Source organism: Dermacentor albipictus, chromosome 1 (genome assembly GCF_038994185.2).
Source record: "Dermacentor albipictus isolate Rhodes 1998 colony chromosome 1, USDA_Dalb.pri_finalv2, whole genome shotgun sequence".
Taxonomy (NCBI): Eukaryota; Metazoa; Arthropoda; class Arachnida; order Ixodida; family Ixodidae; genus Dermacentor; species Dermacentor albipictus.
Window position 1 is genome coordinate 310,188,008 of NC_091821.1, and position 9,191 is coordinate 310,197,198.

Here is a 9,191-nt window from a genome sequence, read left to right on the forward strand (position 1 = left end):
ATTCGAACCCGCGTACACTCGCATCTATACAATTCAAAGCACACATCCTAACCATTACACCACAAAGCCACCACGCTCAGTCGTGTTGTTTTAGAGCTTATATACATAACAAATGTATTTGAGGAATCGGCTGCGGTGGTTGGAGTTTCTCTGCAGTGTGCTGTGCTGTTGTGTACTGGAATACGTTTGCGTTTGCATCATTTCCATTCCTTGCTACGACTAACGGAGGAATACAACGTAGACGACGACGTGAGAACTATTCACGGCTTGTCGTCACCCCAGGAAAATAACAAATGTGCCGTTCAGCTCACGATCGAGTGCTTTTCCAGTCCATGCATTATATGTTCTCCGAAAATACGCGGATACAAAGTATCGTGCCAACCATCCACGTATGTGAATTTAAGTCGCGCGTATACTGGTGAGCATTTCTGTTTATTTTTTCCGCCAGTTCCATTCGTATGTGGTCAACTGCGATGCCAGTACCAGGCATTTCGACGTGCCTCACGCTGCCGTGTAGGCGTTCTTTTCAAGTGCATTAGTTTAGAGTTTGGTTCAGTCCGCTGTGAGCTGTTGTCCTGCATTAGCAGCGGATCGTTAGCGTTTTGAAGAGCACGCATTCCAGCATTTGGAGACTGCTTATGCCGATAGCCGCGTCACATGCATTGGCACGCATGTTTAAATGAGTAATGTGTCCACTTGTTACGCGTGCACTGCTCGTATCCTTTGGCAGCGCTCGTTCTAAAAGCTTCGAAGACCATCTACATTCATACGTGTGTTCAATATATATGCACAGGATAGACTTGCCGGCTAGTTGGTTGAGCATTTTAGAAGAAACAGCGCAACACAAGGACGACGCAAAAACATGGACAACACCACGAAGCGCTGGTGTGGTCGATGCTTTTTTTCGTCCTGGTGTTAGCGCTGTTTCTTCTTCCACGATACACGCACACCACAGGTACGCGAAAGTTTAGGAGTATAGGGCGTTAACTTTGTTTTCCCCGTTTCCTCTCAGTGTCAATGGCACAATGCGTTGCCCGAAATAGCGCACGCTTACCCCCATATTCAGAAATGCATCATAACTTGAAGCCTATGCTTGATCTAAATGACGCAAGTCGTGAACGCACCAAAAGAAAGGCAGTGAGCGTCTGGGGGACGTTCGCACCAGGCGTCGTTTATATAAAGTCAAGCATGGGCTTTGTATTAATATACATTTCTGAATACGGGGGTTAGTCATCTACTTCTCACAGAAAATGTCGAAGAAACGCCCACCAAAACCAGGCACATTCGTAAACCTAACTAGGCAATACGAAGCTCCATAGAAAAAGAGTGGTATTAAAAGCTTTCAGTATTTTTCTTTACTCCAAAATGGTTGCGCTCTCGTGGTTTCAATGTACAGAGATGATGCAGCGTTAGCTAAAAAGCATGAATTTCCGAACTCCATGCCAAAATAAGCTTGTAAAATTATTTAGGTGCTAGAAACCAGGGTTTGTAGCGATCCTTGAAAACCCTTTATTTCTAAAATGCCATTTTCAAGGCATTGAAAAGCCTGGAATTTTTAGAAGTACTGGAAAGTCCTTAAATTTGTACACTTGGCTAGACATAGCAGACATTGCCAAGTGTTTTTTTCCCTTCTGTGACATTCTTCGTATGTCACAGAGAATTGTCTGTGGAGGTAATAGAAGGAAAGCGACATCCTTAAAGTTCAAATTACAAAGGAGCTGCAGATACCAGTTTTAGGCACATGGAACCGGCGACAAATGTACTTGGAGGAGCAGAAGCAGGAAGCTCAACGGTTGAGGCATTCAAAGAAAAGCCGTGATGAGTAAATTGAGAGCTACAGACACAATAAAAGATCACCTTTCTCCGGTGCTGTGTTGTTCCGCGATCTTGAGCGCGCGTGCGCGCGGTGGAGAACTCCGAGTGAAAAAGTAGAGCGCTCGCTACGCGTTCCTTTGAACTGCGGCGGCCTGTTCTCTTAGAAGCAAAACGATGTGTTCTTTGCTCAGCGTGCATGAATGATACATTGCCATGTTCGGGGCCAGCCACCTACAGTTGAAGCAGAAGATCACGCTACGTTTTGTTCTCTATTGCCGCAAGAGTAGAAATACTCTCTCTCTCTGAAGGGGGAGAGTGAAAAGCACATTTCACTCTCTCCTTGGTGAGAGAGTGAACAATGCATTTCACTCTCCTCGACATTTTGCGAGAGTAAAACGACGCTTTGAAGAGTGAACCGGCCGCTTCACTCCTGCGATACCCTTCCTAGTTTTTAGAGTGTACTGACTGTTATGCGTGTTGGTAATCCATACTTAAGGAAGAATGGCGCAACCGAACAGGGACGAGGTCTGATCTGCGCTCGTCCGTGTTTTCTATCTCGTCCCTGTTCGTTCGCGCCATTTATTCTTGAGGAAGTGAAATCCTACGTTACACACTTCTTGGAACTTTTTGCACACACTTCTGCATGCATACGTGACAAAGAAGGATCATTGTATGGTTAGGGCTCGCGTCATGACTTCGTGCCCCAATGTCGGAAAGAGGGAGAGGAGTATAGAGCGTAGTATTTGCCTAGGTCGCCTGCCACGTCTCCCCAGTCTGCGGAGTGGCAGCTCCTGCCTACACGTTGGCCCGACAGCAAAGCGGCGTGGCAGTGACTGTTGCCTAGGCGGACAGCCACCATCAGTCTCTTTAGTACCTGAATTATGCTGTCGCCCATAGCTCAGTGGTGATGATAAGCCTCCGGTTTTCATAGGAAGCATACTCGCGCACGCTCTATTATTGCCGCCCTTTGGCGACATAATGCATCACATCTTGAATCCATATATCTCGGAACTTCTGCGGTTAGAAGATAACAGCCCATGATGTCATTAATTTAAAAGTTAATTACGGTAAAATAAATAGTTAACAATTACATTCCCGATTATCGCGCAAATTATGCAGTCGACCGCTGCTACGAAGCTTGAACAGTAAAAAAAATATATATAATTTTGTCTCGAATTCAGCCTGATGCACAGGAACACGCGGTACTTTTCGTGCAGTGGCGGTGTCTTCTTCTAACGCTCTCATTTCTCACAGTCGTTGCTGCTCATTTCTTTTCCCACCCTCGCTTGAAGCAAAGCCAAGTTCCACTGTTGCTGTGTGCGCGCCAAGTAGGAATGGCGTCAAGCAAGCCGACTCTGCAGAGCCCGTTGTGCGGCGAGCGCTTTTCGCTTCCATGAATGTGCGCTTCCCTCTCTCCCTTCGTCGCTCGCTCGCAGCCATTCGGTCGCAGCTGTGTCCACCGGGAGCCAACTGGAAAGCACGTGTGTGCCCTATAGCATCTCCGCGTGCGATGGACCGTCTGTGTGCTGTATCTGAGTAACGTGTTTCCTCTACGTTTATGAGCCTAATGGTACATCACACCACGAAGTTCATATAACCTCTCCGTCGCCTCCCCTAAAAGCGGGCGTAGCCAGGATTCTACTTCGGATTTTCAGATATGCTTCTTTGGCTTATGAAGGCGAAAGCCTTAGACGGCTCATGGGACAAAAAAATCCGTTGTCCGGCGTTATGGCACCAGCATTCATGGCACCAACATTCATAGGGAGTCGAACCCTCTACTTTTGATGGTTGTCGAAACCAGTACATGTGGTGTTAATTAAGGCGAATTTAATTAAGACCCACGACCGTCGGTGGGAGTCGAATCTACGACCTTTGGTTAAATTAGGGGGAATTAAAGGCCATAAGTTTCTTTATAAGAAACAGCGAAGCCGAGGCGAAGAAGAAGCGTCAGCACGACCTATGGTGTTAATTAGTCCAAATTAAGATAGAGCTAATTAAGGCGCTCTAACCCACGGCCTTTGGTGGGAGAGAACAAGCAGTAGGAAGTAACAAGGCATCACAATGAAAATGTCAAGTAATGTAACGAACGTCTCCCGAGCGGGCACGATTTCGCAGTCATTTTCTTTAGCTTATGCTAAAGCGACTGTCAACATTTCTTCGGTCAGCTGCATTAAATTTTCCGTATCTCGGTTGTACTTTCCAAAGGGTTTCTTCAAATTACGCTACAAATTACTCCCTTCTTTCTCGACATTTGTACTTGATGGTCTTCGTATTTTTTTGATGGGCATCGCTAGAGCCATCCATAGAAACCGTGTTGTTAAAACCATAACGTCCAGCTAGAGGACGGCACTAAAGCGCCCATTGTACAGGCTGTTAGATCATGCTGCGTCTGGACAGGACTTCAGCGAGAGATTCAGATCCATTCATCACTTTAGGTTTTGAGTGACAAAGTTGTCTTAGCACAGTAATAACACAACGCACGTTATTGGTGCGCGACATGGAGCGACACAGTCGCACATTCACGCTTGCTTGTTATTGCAGAACCCAAAAATTGTGTGTCTGCTGGCCTCGCCGCGTAATTGGAAGTCGCAGAGAAGGGAACGCGTGTAGTAGAGGAGTATTAGGCCGGACATTTACAAAGTACTTCAACGTATGAACGGCAAACTTGCCGCAGGTGATTCGCATACGACCCCTGTCTTTACGCCGGTGCGCTGTACAAATACCAAAATATCGTGCTGCTGAGGCTTTGATGTTTACGACCCGATGCTATACACGTGAGATGTGAGAGAGGAGATATATCCGGACCGACTAAAACAGTTTCCGGTTCTCGGACGTGGGCCAAGGCTTCAGTACACGTGGTCGGTGGCAGGACTCGCCAAGGAAGACGTACGTACGTACGTACGTACGTACGTTCGTTCGTTCGTTCGTTCGTTCGTTCGTTCGTTCGTTCGTTCGTTCGTTCGTTCGTTCGTTCGCCAAGGAAGACGTACGTACGTACGTACGTACGTTCTTTCTTTCTTTCTTTCTTTCGTTCGTTTGTTCGTTCGTTCGTTCGTTCGTTCGTTCGTTCGTTCGTTCGTTCGTTCGTTCGTTCGTTCGTTCGTTCGTTCGTTCGTTCGTTCGTTCGTTCGTTCGTTTCGCTTAATTGGCAATCATCGACGATGTTTCTATACGCTACTTTCATTAAACATTTTTCGTCCATATCGGAAGGCGGACGTTGTCCCAAAGGTTCGAACAAGTGACCTCGTGAGCTATGTGTTCTGCCAAATTCACTGATCTGCAGCTCGGCTAAGCCGATTCTAAGTTTCGCTTCGCAACTGCTATGAAAACAAAGGCAACACGCCGATCAGCATAATTACATTAATGATATCTGTACGTTGGTTACGTTGCGCAAAAAATAAAAATAAAGCAAGAACGACAGGAAAAACGAAACAAAGATATCTTTGTGTATTGCTCTCGTCTCTATTGCATACCATTGTCCGACGCGTTGTCCGGTCATGAACGCCTACCATCTGTCGTCCAAACTCGCCTTCATATTTCCTCCGCGTGGACCACAAAGCCTCCATTCAATGCGTGGTCTGCAATTTTTCAAAGCCGCAGCCGGGTTGACGGCTATACAATAGAAGCAACCCGCGCGTCCCCAGCGGAACCCCCGAATCAGCCGCATCTCTGAGGGTCATCATTGCGCGACGGACAGGAGCTGACTAACCGAGGAGAGCAGTTGCAGTAGAACAAGCACAAAACAAGGATCAGCGGCGGTAATAGCACAGGCACGCGTGCCTCGGACTCACCGTCCGCCCGTGGTCGACGGCTTCTCGAAGTAGGGGGAAGCCAGCACCGTGGTCAACCCGCCACACTTATAATGACAGCTTAGCGCACCACGCGGTCTGCAAGCCCAGGAATAACCGCTGTGTTCACAGATCCAGCCGTCAACGACACGTGACTGAACAGAATTGTAAAGCCCGTCGACAACGAGCACGCATGCATGCATCGTGACTGTGCTGGCGGTGCGTCCGCGTGATGTTGCTCCCGAAGTGCTCCCACGGTTTCGCTCGCCACGATCGGTCACCAGCAGCTCGCATATACGCTTGACCAGTCCGTGCGCTGTCCGGAAAAAAATGACTCACTTGCCACGAGCGAGTTGACTGCAAGCTGCATCTTATAACCAAGCCAGACGTCTTACACGCAGAGTGACGAGGACTCGAACTTGTTATTACCTTCTGCCACTCAGTATCGAGGAGGCCACGTGGTATTTACTGCATGAAACTTCAAGGCCTCGAGACTGGAAATCCGGAGTTCATTGCTCGTCGTCGGCGCCTTGTTCGGGCTTTGTTTTTCACCGCGGAGTTCCACGAACCGGTATTGCGGCCGGCATCTATTTTCTGCCAAAGTGCGTCGCGTTTTCGACACTATCGACGAGGCTTTGGTTTTCTTGACCGCCTTTCTGGTCAATGTCGAGTTGGGCCGAAGGTGTCACGAAACCAACGTGTTTTCCAATTGAAGAAGAAATTAAGTCAAGTCTTAATTTACAACTACGAACGCTGGGGATTCGACGATCGAAACGTGGCCATAGACCACTTGGAAGTGCCTGAGGGCCATCGAGCAGCGTAGTTGTCTTTCTTACAGAAATCGGCCGCGCTTAATTGTGTCGCGCGCGCGCTGTTTTTGTTGTTTCTGATGGCCGCAACCGCGACGCGTTTCATCCGGTTTGTAGCAATGCGCGCATTCGATCAGCGGGTTCAGCTCCCCGGTCGAGGCGAACGTTCGTTGTCAGCATCTCTGCGCAACCATACACAGCCCGCCGGCACGCGGCGATGTCGCGCGTTGCAGTCACAGCTCGTGCTGTCACCCTTCCGTCCGCTCGGTCGCCGAAGAAGCAGCGCTGCTGTTCTCACGCTCTTCGCGAGGCGCTCTAATCAGCGCGCGGATGATTCAGAAAAAAGTGCGCGCGTTGAGCAACAATTTTTGCTCAAATGCACTTTATGGACCATAGAAACGCAGATACATTCGACTTGTACTGCACACATTTGCCGGTCCAACTGAACAAACGTCGTGTCAGGATGGCTCGACTCGCACGCAAAGGATAAGTTGACTGAGCCCGACCCGTATGACAACTCACGCTGGCAAACTTGGCCGGGTGGGGCCCGTGGCTGCTGGTAAGTGAGGCGGGCGGACAGAGAGCAGGTTGGTTCCATTTGCGTATACTCGGAGCTCATGCAGATGACTCCAGGTTTTGCAACCCAATAAAAAATAAATAAAAAAAGAGAAACAATCCAGGAGATTTGAAGGCGGGGCCGTTCCTCGCCTTGCATGGTCGCACAGTCGTGAAACACGCGACACGTTCAACCGCGCTAGGCGCCATTGATGCGGCACCCTAGATTGCCGTGCATTGTGGCGAGGTGGAGGAGTGGGACAGGAGAGTGGGGGGTGTTTCCCCACGCAGCCGCGCATTGCACACCTTTGCACACTCGGTCGTTCATCGGGGATCTTTTCCGCTTGCCGAAACGACAGACGCCGATCGTAACGTGTGCCTTTCCAGGGAGCAAAACCCACGGCGCACGTTGCACGGCGCGGCGCCGGTCCTGCCTCCACGCACGTGTCGGATGTTTACAGCGCGGCGTCCGTTTCCCAGCGGCTGCAGAAGGCTCGTTTCCGGCCTCCGGCGAAAACTCCCGGCTGCACCCAAAAAGCTAGTGCCACCGGTGCGCTCTTTGCACGCTGGCGCACCTTGCTTCCCGCTCTTTGCTCCGCTTTGACTTTTGCGCGCCATATCTGCTGCATGCATGGTCCGTGCCGTGCGTTTGTTTTCCGTCATTCTGTGCTGCAGTGCGGACTCATCGCTACAGCTTCTTAATATAGGCTTAATTTGGACACACTGAAGCACACGTACGTAGCTCAGGCTCATTTATTCGTAAGGCACCACAGAAAGACATGAACGCGGAATAAGACCACAAACGCAGGTGTCGTTCCGTGTGCGTGTCACACGACATGTTCTATGGTGCCGTTTCGAGGAAATGAATGACAATGGCGTTTATTTTCGAGTCAGTACAGTGTAATGATACGAAGGAGCGTGCGGAAAAAGCTGTCATTTCGACAGCTTGACGAAGCCGCAGGCCCCCGTATGGGCGATTACAGCAACAACAAACACAATCTGTTTATAACTTTTGAAAAGTTATGCAGACAAATTACGCAAATAGCAAAAGAAAGTTCTGTAGCAGAATGCAAACTTACACAATCTTACAGGTATACATGAAATATAAGCATGTATGCCTACACAGACCAATGCAATCTTCTTTGAAATGCAAAAGAAAAAAGAAGCCCGAGGTGTACATAATTATGCAAATATCTTTCTGCTAGATGCAGAGCAAGAACCAACAAAGCAAACATACTGCTCTTGTCCAAAAAAGGCTACAGAGCAAAAAATATTCTTTTTCTGTAAAAAAAAGTAAGAAAGAAAACATCAAAGAAATTCGTCTAGTTTTGAGTTGAAATAACTACGAATAGCTTTAAAGGTAGTGCTCTCCAGTTGAATCGCTTCGCTGTGTAATCTATTTAGTAATCTTGGTAGTTTATTACGAAGCGTCTGTTGTCCATATTTAGTTCCTACTGTCGGTACTTTCCAGCATTCCTTTTCGCGTATTGCATGTATAGTGCTATTGTTTTCTAACTTGGCAAGTTGCTTAAGAAAACTCGATCCAGTGTTTAACTCTTGTTTATAAGCTCTACACAGTCGATAATCGTACATTGTTTCGATTGGCATAATTTTATATTTTACAAAAAAATGCGAGTGTATGAAGGTAACCAGGGACATTTTCAATTACTCGCAGGAACTTTTTTTTGCAAGACATGAATGTTGTGCAGATTTTCTTGAGTGGTAGTAGCCCAAACTGAATGGCAATAATTAATCCAAGATTGAAACAAACGGTTAAAAATTATAATCAGAACTTTCTGTGGCAGTATATAGCGATTACGATAAACAATACCAATTACCTGTGACAGTTTTACTGCTAAACAATCGACATGTGTATCCAAGGATAACGTTTCTTGAACGACGACACTCAATGTTTTAAAGCTGGGTACAAAAATGGTAGTAGGAGAATTTAGTAGTATGGGTTTGTTCACGACAACGTCTTTATTTTTACTGCGAAATATCGTAGCTTTAGTTCTTTTTATTTTGTCTAAAACTATGCTGACATGCCCATTAATATAATTTATGTAAGGTAAAATTAGCTTGATCAATTATTTCATCAACTGAATTTCCTATTAAAAAGATGCTGGTGTTATCAGCGTAAATTACATAATTTGTCGCAGAGTTTATATTGATAATGCTATTAATGCAAATATTAAAAAGAAAGGAGCCCATGATGCTACCTTGT